The sequence below is a fragment of the Palaemon carinicauda genome, chromosome 39 (genome assembly GCF_036898095.1).
Source record: "Palaemon carinicauda isolate YSFRI2023 chromosome 39, ASM3689809v2, whole genome shotgun sequence".
Lineage (NCBI taxonomy): Eukaryota > Metazoa > Arthropoda > Malacostraca > Decapoda > Palaemonidae > Palaemon > Palaemon carinicauda.
Genome location: NC_090763.1, coordinates 47,843,388 through 47,855,887, shown reverse-complemented (window position 1 = coordinate 47,855,887; position 12,500 = coordinate 47,843,388). Strand labels below are relative to the sequence as shown.

General features: G+C 36.1%; 2 long non-coding RNA genes across 2 annotated transcripts in view; one reads left to right on the top strand and one right to left on the bottom strand.

Annotated features, from left to right (window-relative positions):
* The window catches only part of LOC137631169 (uncharacterized), a 66,636-nt gene that overhangs the window by 14,988 nt on the left and 39,148 nt on the right, over positions 1-12,500 (bottom strand). The gene's annotated exons all lie outside the window — the stretch shown is intronic.
* The window catches only part of LOC137631170 (uncharacterized), a 60,879-nt gene continuing 53,950 nt past the window's right edge, over positions 5,572-12,500 (top strand). The window contains exon 1 of the long non-coding RNA XR_011041871.1: positions 5,572-5,860. This is a non-coding gene — a long non-coding RNA (uncharacterized lncRNA). The remainder of the gene's footprint in view (positions 5,861-12,500) is intronic.

Genomic DNA, 12,500 nt, shown 5'->3' with positions numbered 1-12,500 from the left:
TCTCTCTCTCTCTCTCTCTCTCTCTCTCTCTCTGGAATCTACGTAACATATCAGGAAAAAGTGGAAATTTCAAAGGTGTATTTCGTTACGGTTCTCGTGAAATTGATTTGGTCACAGTGGAATCGTTTGATGTCCTAGTTTTCGTTGGTTTACAGTACGTCGTCGAACTGCAGTTAACTCTCTCTCTCTCTCTCTCTCTCTCTCTCTCTCTCTCTCTCTCTCTCTCTCTGGAATCTACGTAACATATCAGGAAAAAGTGGAAATTTCAAAGGTGTATTTCGTTACGGTTCTCGTGAAATTGATTTGGTCACAGTGGAATCGTTTGATGTCCTAGTTTTCGTTGGTTTACAGTACGTCGTCGAACTGCAGTTAACTCTCTCTCTCTCTCTCTCTCTCTCTCTCTCTCTCTCTCTCTCTCTCTCTGGAATCTACGTAACATATCAGGAAAAAGTGGAAATTTCAAAGGTGTATTTCGTTACGGTTCTCGTGAAATTGATTTGGTCACAGTGGAATCGTTTGATGTCCTAGTTTTCGTTGGTTTACAGTACGTCGTCGAACTGCAGTTAACTCTCTCTCTCTCTCTCTCTCTCTCTCTCTCTCTCTCTCTCTCTCTCTCTCTCTCTGGAATCTACGTAACATATCAGGAAAAAGTGGAAATTTCAAAGGTGTATTTCGTTACGGTTCTCGTGAAATTGATTTGGTCACAGTGGAATCGTTTGATGTCCTAGTTTTCGTTGGTTTACAGTACGTCGTCGAACTGCAGTTAACTCTCTCTCTCTCTCTCTCTCTCTCTCTCTCTCTCTCTCTGGAATCTACGTAACATATCAGGAAAAAGTGGAAATTTCAAAGGTGTATTTCGTAACGGTTCTCGTGAAATTGATTTGGTCACAGTGGAATCGTTTGATGTCCTAGTTTTCGTTGGTTTACAGTACGTCGTCGAACTGCAGTTAACTCTCTCTCTCTCTCTCTCTCTCTCTCTCTCTCTCTCTGGAATCTACGTAACATATCAGGAAAAAGTGGAAATTTCAAAGGTGTATTTCGTTACGGTTCTCGTGAAATTGATTTGGTCACAGTGGAATCGTTTGATGTCCTAGTTTTCGTTGGTTTACAGTACGTCGTCGAACTGCAGTTAACTCTCTCTCTCTCTCTCTCTCTCTCTCTCTCTCTCTCTCTCTCTCTGGAATCTACGTAACATCAGGAAAAAGTGGAAATTTCAAAGGTGTATTTCGTTACGGTTCTCGTGAAATTGATTTGGTCACAGTGGAATCGTTTGATGTCCTAGTTTTCGTTGGTTTACAGTACGTCGTCGAACTGCAGTTAACTCTCTCTCTCTCTCTCTCTCTCTCTCTCTCTCTCTCTCTCTCTCTCTGGAATCTACGTAACATATCAGGAAAAAGTGGAAATTTCAAAGGTGTATTTCGTTACGGTTCTCGTGAAATTGATTTGGTCACAGTGGAATCGTTTGATGTCCTAGTTTTCGTTGGTTTACAGTACGTCGTCGAACTGCAGTTAACTCTCTCTCTCTCTCTCTCTCTCTCTCTCTCTCTCTGGAATCTACGTAACATATCAGGAAAAAGTGGAAATTTCAAAGGTGTATTTCGTTACAGTTCTCGTGAAATTGATTTGGTCACAGTGGAATCGTTTGATGTCCTAGTTTTCGTTGGTTTACAGTACGTCGTCGAACTGCAGTTAACTCTCTCTCTCTCTCTCTCTCTCTCTCTCTCTCTCTCTCTCTCTCTCTCTGGAATCTACGTAACATATCAGGAAAAAGTGGAAATTTCAAAGGTGTATTTCGTTACGGTTCTCGTGAAATTGATTTGGTCACAGTGGAATCGTTTGATGTCCTAGTTTTCGTTGGTTTACAGTACGTCGTCGAACTGCAGTTAACTCTCTCTCTCTCTCTCTCTCTCTCTCTCTCTCTCTCTCTCTCTCTCTCTCTGGAATCTACGTAACATATCAGGAAAAAGTGGAAATTTCAAAGGTGTATTTCGTTACGGTTCTCGTGAAATTGATTTGGTCACAGTGGAATCGTTTGATGTCCTAGTTTTCGTTGGTTTACAGTACGTCGTCGAACTGCAGTTAACTCTCTCTCTCTCTCTCTCTCTCTCTCTCTCTCTCTCTCTCTCTCTGGAATCTACGTAACATATCAGGAAAAAGTGGAAATTTCAAAGGTGTATTTCGTTACGGTTCTCGTGAAATTGATTTGGTCACAGTGGAATCGTTTGATGTCCTAGTTTTCGTTGGTTTACAGTACGTCGTCGAACTGCAGTTAACTCTCTCTCTCTCTCTCTCTCTCTCCTCTCTCTCTCCTCTCCTCTCTCTCTCTCTCTCTCTCTCTCTGGAATCTACGTAACATATCAGGAAAAAGTGGAAATTTCAAAGGTGTATTTCGTTACGGTTCCCGTGAAATTGATTTGGTCACAGTGGAATCGTTTGATGTCCTAGTTTTCGTTGGTTTACAGTACGTCGTCGAACTGCAGTTAACTCTCTCTCTCTCTCTCTCTCTCTCTCTCTCTCTCTCTCTCTCTCTCTCTCTCTCTCTCTGGAATCTACGTAACATATCAGGAAAAAGTGGAAATTTCAAAGGTGTATTTCGTTACGGTTCTCGTGAAATTGATTTGGTCACAGTGGAATCGTTTGATGTCCTAGTTTTCGTTGGTTTACAGTACGTCGTCGAACTGCAGTTAACTCTCTCTCTCTCTCTCTCTCTCTCTCTCTCTCTCTCTCTCTCTCTCTCTGGAATCTACGTAACATATCAGGAAAAAGTGGAAATTTCAAAGGTGTATTTCGTTACGGTTCTCGTGAAATTGATTTGGTCACAGTGGAATCGTTTGATGTCCTAGTTTTCGTTGGTTTACAGTACGTCGTCGAACTGCAGTTAACTCTCTCTCTCTCTCTCTCTCTCTCTCTCTCTCTCTCTCTCTCTCTCTCTCTCTCTGGAATCTACGTAACATATCAGGAAAAAGTGGAAATTTCAAAGGTGTATTTCGTTACGGTTCTCGTGAAATTGATTTGGTCACAGTGGAATCGTTTGATGTCCTAGTTTTCGTTGGTTTACAGTACGTCGTCGAACTGCAGTTAACTCTCTCTCTCTCTCTCTCTCTCTCTCTCTCCTCTCTCTCTCTCTCTCTCTCTCTCTCTCTGGAATCTACGTAACATATCAGGAAAAAGTGGAAATTTCAAAGGTGTATTTCGTTACGGTTCTCGTGAAATTGATTTGGTCACAGTGGAATCGTTTGATGTCCTAGTTTTCGTTGGTTTACAGTACGTCGTCGAACTGCAGTTAACTCTCTCTCTCTCTCTCTCTCTCTCTCTCTCTCTCTCTCTCTCTCTCTCTCTCTCTGGAATCTACGTAACATATCAGGAAAAAGTGGAAATTTCAAAGGTGTATTTCGTTACGGTTCTCGTGAAATTGATTTGGTCACAGTGGAATCGTTTGCTGTCATAATTTTCGTTGTTTTAATATACTATTTAGTATTTTTATCATAGTTTTTCTGGGTAAATAATGGTCTTGATTATCCTTCCATATAAGGTAACATTTTCAAAATGACATGGGTATATGGTTGCTGCTGATTCATCTTAACTGCTGCATTTAGTAGTCTGTAGTAGTCAATGTTCCTAAATATTTGGTTGGGCCATATCTCGTGCACCATGACTTTTTTTAGTTGATTTTGCCCATGTGAGTTTTTAATGTTATTTAAATTTGTTTATTTATTGTTTAATATATATATATATGTTTATATATATATATATATATATATATATATATATATATTATATATATATGTTTATATATATTTATATATATATTATATATTTATACATATGTATTATATATTTATACATATGTATTATATATTTATACATATATATTATATATATTTATATATATATATATTATATATTTATATGTATATATATATATATATATTATATATATATTTATATATGTATATTATATATTATATATATATATATATTATATATTTATATATATATATATATATATATATATTATATATTTATATATATATATATATATATTATATATTTATATATATATATATATATATTTATATATATATATATATATATATATTTATATATATATATATATATATATATATATTTATATATATATATATATATATATTCTCATCTTTTCTACAATAGGCGTTCTGTTTTGTGAAGCTTCGGTTATTGACAAAATAATGACTCAATTACTCGTTCTATGAATGTGCGTACGTTATGAATGGGATATCACCAATAACACAATATTTCGTTAAACAGGAAACATTATTAGTCAAAGCAGTAGCGTGTAATTGTGCCAATTATTTCTCTTTACTGCATTTTATTGCTTATTACCTTTACTTCCCCATCAATGAGATAATTTACAAAGTGCATTACATTGTGCGCAATAAACAGTATTGATAATTATTTGTATAGTCCTGTCCATTCTTAAAATATTTCATTTTAATTGTTCACTACTTTCCTTATTTCCTTTCCTCGTTAGGCTATTTTTATCTGTTGGAGCCCTTGGGCTTTTAGCATCCTGCTTTTCTAGCTAACGTTATTTCTCTTCCTCTTGTTTTAAAGTTTTTATAGTTTATATAGGAGATATTTATTTTAATCTTGTTGCTCTTCTTAAAATATTTTATATTTCTTCTTTTCCTTTCTTCACTAAGCTATTTTCCCTATTGGAGCCCCTGGGCATATAGCATCCTGCGTTTCCAAATAGGGTTGTAGCCTAGCAAGTGGTAATAATAATAATAATAATAATAATAATAATAATAATAATAATAGTAATAGTGATGATGATGGTTAGGTAGTGTATGCAAACCTCATACATTGCACTGTAGCAATTACGGAAGGTAATCATTGCAGTGTTACTTCGGCCCATAGTTGCACCCACTTTATACCCTTCTTCTTTAGCTCCAGTCTCATTTGGCTGTCCATCTTTTAACTTTTAATTCATGGTACAAATTTTTAGTTTTCTTCGACGTTGTGCTTGGTTGCTGAACGGCCTCACCGGCCCCAACCCGGCTCTATCTACTGTACATTGCTTCCTGCCTTTTTATCTCCCCCCCCCCCCACTCCTTTGATCTTCAGGAACTAGAGTCTAGACCCTTTTTAGCATAAGGCCAACTTAATCTATCTACTTCACCTGTTATCTTTGGTGCTTTTCCTATCTAATGTTTGACTTCTTCAACTTACTGTCTCAAACCTTCACGCTCTCTTCGCTAGTAAATCTATTGGAATCATAACAAGAATCTTATTTATTTAATTAAGTGTCCATCTTCTCGTATTATTAATATTTTTAACAAAAAAATAAAGGTTAGAAGCCCACATAATAGAAATAGAGCAAGATTTCTTAAAACCGATGTTTCTCCTCAGGGAAAAGTTGGATTTTGTGTATACAAGTATTGTTAATGATAGTTTGCCACTTGCTTGTCCTTGTGTGAAATGGATAATTGTCAAATAACTGTTTCGACAGTTTTAATCTTCATGTTTTGTGTTTTGAAGCCCATAATACAAAGTGTAACCCATTATTTCTTCATTGTGTTCACAGGTTACGTTGGTATAGGATGAGCACATTGTAATCCCTGGGATTCGTTAACTGCTTCATTTGATTGACGCAAAAGAGGCTGCATTTTACAACGCTGTTTCACAAAGCTGAATTCATATCGATCCATTACAATTGTATTCCGTAGCCGGTTTGTGCTTAATTATATTATCTAATTGAGTGAAACACCGTGCTTCTATAAAGATCGGTTTAGTGAGCAAGTTACCCGATACGGATATTGAACACGTGATTCCACCTGCCAGCTGGTTTGGATATCGGGTACGAAGTTTAAACCAGGTACGTGTAATATAAGTTTTTCTTTTTTTTTTTTGGGGGGGGTGCGTGTAGTATGTTGTTCGTTGTAATGTAGTTTTTGTTTGTTTAAAATTAAGTAAGAGATTGTGTAGTGATTTTTTTTATATCGTTGTGAACTTGGAAACTAATTTTCTTAATTGACAGAGAGCACAAGGGTCCTTTAGGGATTGAAACATTTTTCACATTAGCGTTTACCTATAAATTCAAAATTGAAAAATGTATTACATACGTGTAGTAAATTTTCTCTCTCTCTCTCTCTCTCTCTCTCTCTCTCTCTCTCTCTCTCTCTCTCAGATTCTAAGTATAAGAAAACATTTTTGTAGAAGTGTTTATGGTATTATGGTTCCAACTGTCCTATAAATAACTGAACCCGCCTTTTGTTTGGTTTAGTGTTAAGTATCTTAGGCTTTCATCCTAAGCCTAAGCCTTACATATTTGTAAGGATTTCATTTTATTATCAACTGGGTCCAAGTTGCAGAATAGGCTACATTAAAGCGAGGGGGTGTTTTTTTTTTTAGTTAAACTCTTGTAACGACGAAAATTTTTAAATTGTTTGTTGTATTATTATTGTGATATTTTTTAAGTCGGATAGTTACGAATTTAGTGGAAGTCAAGAACAGATAGTATTGATATCGAACTTTTGTGTATATAAATCTATATAATGGTAATGGTAAGCAGCTCTTCTAGGAGAAGGACACTAAAAAATCAAACCATTGTTCTCTAGTCTTGTGTAGTGCCATAGCCTCTGTGCCATGGTCTTCCACTGTCTTGGGTTAGAGTTCTCTTGCTTGAGGGTACACTTTGGCACACTGTTCTATCTAGTTTCTCTTCCTCTTGTTTTGTTAGTTTTGTATTGTTTATATGGGAAATATGTTCCCTGTTGGGGCCCCTGGGCTTATAGCATCCTGCTTTTCTAACTAGGGTTGTAGCTTAGCATTTAATAATAATAGTAATAATATGGTTTTAATGGAAGCTATTCTTTAATTGAACTATGCATTACTACTGTATGTGGATTGAATGAAATATTTATAGGATAATGTTCTTACTGTATATTTATTTTGAAGTAGTGGTTTGAATCATTACTTACATAAATTATCAACTTAAGTAGATCGAAGTATATTCTAAATGTAGATTAATGCATGTGATTCGCAAAGTTTGCATTGGTGTGGTGAATGTTGAGTATGCAAAAGCAAAACGGTTTATTTCTCCATTGGTACAAAAGCAAAGTATTTGTATTTGACAAAATGGCATTAAAAATTAATTCAAACTAATTTAATCTTGCACCTTCAATGTGGTATGATTGAAGACATTAAGGCTTTCAAGAGGAAACTGAAGACTTTATTTTAAGTATTACAACAGTGACGATTCATCAGTAAATGAGCAATGCGTGATATGAAACTTTAAATACTCAGAACGAACAAGGTAAAACGACAGTGGAGGTCCTGTAGAGAGTGGGGTTCTCCTGCTGTATGAAACCGGAAAAAGCAGCCATCAAAGTAAAGTATGTATGCCAACACACACTGAAACTAAGAGAAATTTTCAAGCACTTTAGTTTGAAAATAACTACCGCCATAGGAACTGAACTATGGTTGTGTTTATATTGGCGTAGCCCGTTTCTCCAAACTTCTTATACATGGCTCTCAAGAGGTACTCATAAAATAAAAGTTTCACCGTAAGGGGGTAAAAGCCAGTGGCGAGCTACTTTTCAAGTTGATTACAGAAGCGGCAGTATCACCTCTAGTGCTGCTACTATAGTCAATTCTTTTTAGTGAGGCATATTTGCATCGACTCGCAGCGGTGCTCTTTTAGCTTGGGAACAGTTTCCTGCTCGCTGATTGGTTGGACAAGATAATTCTAACCAATCAGATGGCAGGAAACTTTTTCCGAGCTAAAAGGGCACCGCTGCGAGTCTGTGCAAATGCGCCTCATTAAAAAAAATTAAGTATAGTAGTATTAGTAGTTTAGTTTTTGTAGCTTTCTCCAGTACCCACTGGCGTGAAGATGACGTCACTGCAAGACCTTGGTGTTGCATTTTTGGTCTTGAGAAAATCTGGATGGTAGCCTTAACCATCCATTTATGTTCAAGATGCCATTTACTCTCTCTCTCTCTCTCTCTCTCTCTCTCTCTCTCTCTCTCTCTCTGACGACGAAAGCTAATGCAAATAAAAAACCATTGTGCATGATTTGAATTTTTACAAGGTTGCATGTGCTTGACCTACTGATCACGAGACGATTTGAATGGAGGTTCCAACACTTGTGTGAAAGTGGCTCTCCATTAAGTTTATTTATTCTGTCCTGGCCCTTCTTCGTCCAGGTCAAAACATTTAGCATCGTTTAAGCACTTTCAAGTTTCAAGGTATCCCTCGACAGCGCATCCGGAAATGGTCATATAAAGTTTGGCTGATGCTCTTCTTTCGTTTTGTCGGAAGGAATGTCTGTGAAGTCTTCATCTAAGTTCTTTAGATTTATATAATTTATTCGTCTAAAATGTATCCTGAAATCGATTAATCTAGAGTATTAATTTTCTTTTATATTTTTTATATATTGTTTTAAATGCACATTTATTGGGAAAAGTCCTCAGTATTTCAGTAAAGTTAACCTTCATGTCGATAATTTCTTAGTAAAACTAAGTTTTCATTCTTTTTTTAGAAGTAAATTAAATATAAACGATGTTTTTTTCTGGTCCTTTTCATAGATTTTATTTTAGTTAATATATAGCCTATATAGAGCAAGTAACTAATTTACGATGATCGCACGTATAGTTTTCCTCAACCATAAAGCTAAGAAGAATTTTATCGAAGGGTTGTGGTGGCCTATTGGTAACCAAAGTCTAAATTATGTATGTAGATCTTGTTGGTAACGTCCCTGTCTGGGGTTCGAAACTTGCTCAAGTTCAGTAGTTTCTTGTGTCTGCAACTTCACCATCCTTGTCAGCCTAGGATAGGGGAGGAGGTTTATGAGAGCTTATAGGGCTACGTGTGGGGGCTGTGACCGTTTGATATAAAAGTCTCCGTCCGTTGAAAAGCTCCAGGCAATGAACGGGATTGAGGTCTACATGCTGAGTCATCAGCAGCCATTGTCTGGCCTTCCCTGAAGCTAGCCTAACTATAGATGAGTGTTTGTGCGCCGATCTTATGCGTATATGGTCAGTATCTATGGCATTGTCATTGTCCCTTGACTGCTATTCATGAGGGTCTTTAAACATTAAGTGCATAAGTGTTTCATCTTGTTAGCAATCTCGTAAATGGGGGGTCCTTTTTTTTTTTTTTACTTCTGAATTGTAAGAACATTTTAATTACTAAAGGTAATGTGCATTTTTTTTCAATTTCTACTATTTTTTCATAACTGGAAAGGTTGTTTACTTCCTTTTAACTTCTCGATTTTATAGTAGTTTCGCTTTCCTCACTTCAGCCTCGAACAACTGCGTCCTTGTGCGGAATACCAAGCCATTCTCCATTAGATTTATTCTAGGAAACTCACGAATTCGGTGGCATATAATCTGACCAACGAATGAGAGAGACTCACTGTCAAGGAAGGAGAGGTGGCGATAGACCTCAAGTGATAGAGCCGTCGCGTTCATGAGAGGTATGGAGGGATGGTGGGGTGGGGGGTGGGGGTTGGGGGAGTTGTAATGGCCTGATGGACAGGACTGAGGACGAATGGGGTGACAGGGAGATGAGGTACGGAGCTGAATTGCCTGTAAGAGTTACATTCACTCGTTAACTTGTCATGCAAAATCAAAGGAAGCGAACTGCTTGGCTGACTTAAAGTTTTCAGTAGGGATAAAGGATTTATTCATTTGGTGAAGTTATGTTTTTAGAAAATATAATTAAAAAAAAATTGTAATTTCGTTAAAATCACAGGAAGCGAACTGCTTGGCTGACTTATAGTTTTCAGTAGGGATAAAGGATTTATTCATTTGGTGAACAGTTATGTTTTTAGAAAATGTAATTTAAAAAAAAAATTGTAATTTCGTTAAAATCACAGGAAGCGAACTGCTTGGTTGACTCTGTTATAGTTTTCAGTAGGGATAAAGGATCTATTCATTTGGTGAACAGTTATGTTTTTAGAAAATTTAATCTAAAAAATATATGATTTCGTTACTACTTTGCCTTACCAGATTTTTGGAGAATATTTTATGATTTCGTTTTATATGGTAACTTTATTTATTGGTTTTTCATACATTACTGTGCAACACAACGTGCTTTAACGCATGTATAAGTATTTGCTATATTTGCGACTGTAAAGAGGAAGAAAGAAAGATAGAAATTGAGATTTCGGGAAAAAAATGTGCCTTTTATGAGTGACAGCTGTTTGTAATTCTGAAACGGCATCTCATATAAACTCGAGAAGGACGGAAGGTATAACTAAAGCAGTGTAAAAGAGCTGGCAAGAATCCAGTAGATTACCTTAAACTATTCATCCTAAGGCAAATTCAGCTGGAGAATGTCGCCAATGAAAATAAATTTTCCGTTGAAAGGAGTTAAGCAGCTCGACAGTGGTGAAAAAAAAAAAAAAAAAAAAATTTGGAGTGGAATTTCTAAAAATTATTTAGTTAGATTCCCTGTCTTATTTTCATATAGTCATCGCCTATTAGACGTTCAATGGGTTAACAGCGACACAGGTGACAAATCAGCTATTTGGACCTTTATATCAAATTGATAAGAATTATTATTAGGTATTTTTAAATTTTTATTGACATTACAAATCAGTTGGTGTATAGAGCTTTCAGTGAAATAAGGAATTGATGAATATCATCAATCATCTGCAAAGGTTTTTATGATTATGGGCAACAGTATTGCATATGTAAAAATTGCCAAAGGAAGAGTAGCCTCAGTATGATTTTAGCATTAGAAATAAGTATATACATTTCAACTCGACAGTCTTGGCATATTTATAACATTGCAGAAGCAATATGAATCTCTCTCTCTCTCTCTCTCTCTCTCTCTCTCTCTCTCAAAAGAAAAAAAAACTTCAACTGAACGGAATACTATACGCTGTCTAGTATGGTTAGCTAATGGTAACTCTAAAAAAATATAATCTTGAATATGAGCATTTGGTCTTACTGCTTGACATTTATGTTCAATGAATGAAAATTAATAATCGCGCCGATGAAAAACTTGTTAACCATTTGGATGGATCCCCCCCCCCCCCCCCTCCCCCCGTTGAGAGACGGCTTGTAATACTTGGCAGATATGTCATCCTCCTCCTCATAATTATAATTTGCATGACATATTGAGATGTTCAGAAGACTTATGGATACGGAATTTAAAGATTGATTCATTCAGAATCAGTTGACCTACATCTTACGAATCACTAAGATCGCTAAGTTAATTTAGAAATCTAGTTGTAAAATCTGTTACCATTGTACTAGCCTCCTGGCTAGTACTTCTTTCCTCTTTGGTAAGGGTAGAAGAGAGACTTTTAGCTATGGTAAGCAGCTCTTCTAGGAGAAGGAAATGTACTCTAGTCTTGGGTAGTGCCATAGCCCCTGTACCATGGCCTTCCACTTTCTTGGGTTAGAGTTCTCTTGCTTGAGGATACACTCGGGCACACTATTCTATCTAATTTCTCTTCCTCTTATTTTGTTAAAGTATTTATAATTTGTATAGGAAATATTTATTTTGATATTGTATCTGTATCTGTTCTTAAAATATGATTTTTCCTTGTTCCCTTTCCTCACTGGGCTATTATCCCTGTTGGGGCTCCTGGGCATATAGCATCCTGCTTTTCCAACTAGGGTTGTAGCTTAGCAATTAATAATAATAACAATAGTAGTAGCAACATGTTTACCTAGCATTCAAATGGCAGCAGATAGCTCCCGCCTACGATCGTGAGTTTAAGCTGTTTACTGGGGAGGCCACTGCTGTGGTTAGGCACCTTATTTGGGGGAGGGGGACGCCGCTTGTCCGACTGACGTTCCGGTGAGATCTTTTCTAATGGAAGTGGAACTGAAACTATACACTTATAACCTTTAAAATATATCATCGCAATAATATAACAATTTTGTGCGATAGTAATATTGTTTCTTAACGCAAAGCTAAGATCATATTAAATTTAGATAAGCACCGAAGATTTACTCAAATTAAAGGTTGGTATCCTAAGCCTTACTAAAAGTTAAACTGAATTAAAAGTAAAGACGGTATACTTTACTTTATTCTTGATTAGAAAGATGATTTCATGAGGTCCCTTGCTTTAATTAATGTGAAGTAATGCCCCAACTCTTGTACCGGCCTTTAACCTGTGCTTTATTCAAAGTAAAGGTAATGTTCTATGCTTTATCTTAAGTAAAAATTTCCCTATGCTTTATCCGAAGTAAAAATTTCCCTATGCTTTATCCGAAGTAAAGGTAACTTTCTATGCTTTATTCAAAGAAAAGATAATGTTTTATGCTTTATCCAAAGTAAAAATTCCCTATGCTTTATCAGAAGTAAAGATAATTTTCTATGCTTTATCCGAAGTAACGATAATGTTCTATGCTTTATCCAAAGTAAAAATTTCCTATGCTTTATCCGAAGTAAAGGTAATTCCCCTATGCTTTATCCGAAGTAACGATAATGTTCTATGATTTATCCAAAGTAAAGATTTCCTTTGCTTATCCTAAATAAAGATTTCCTGTGCT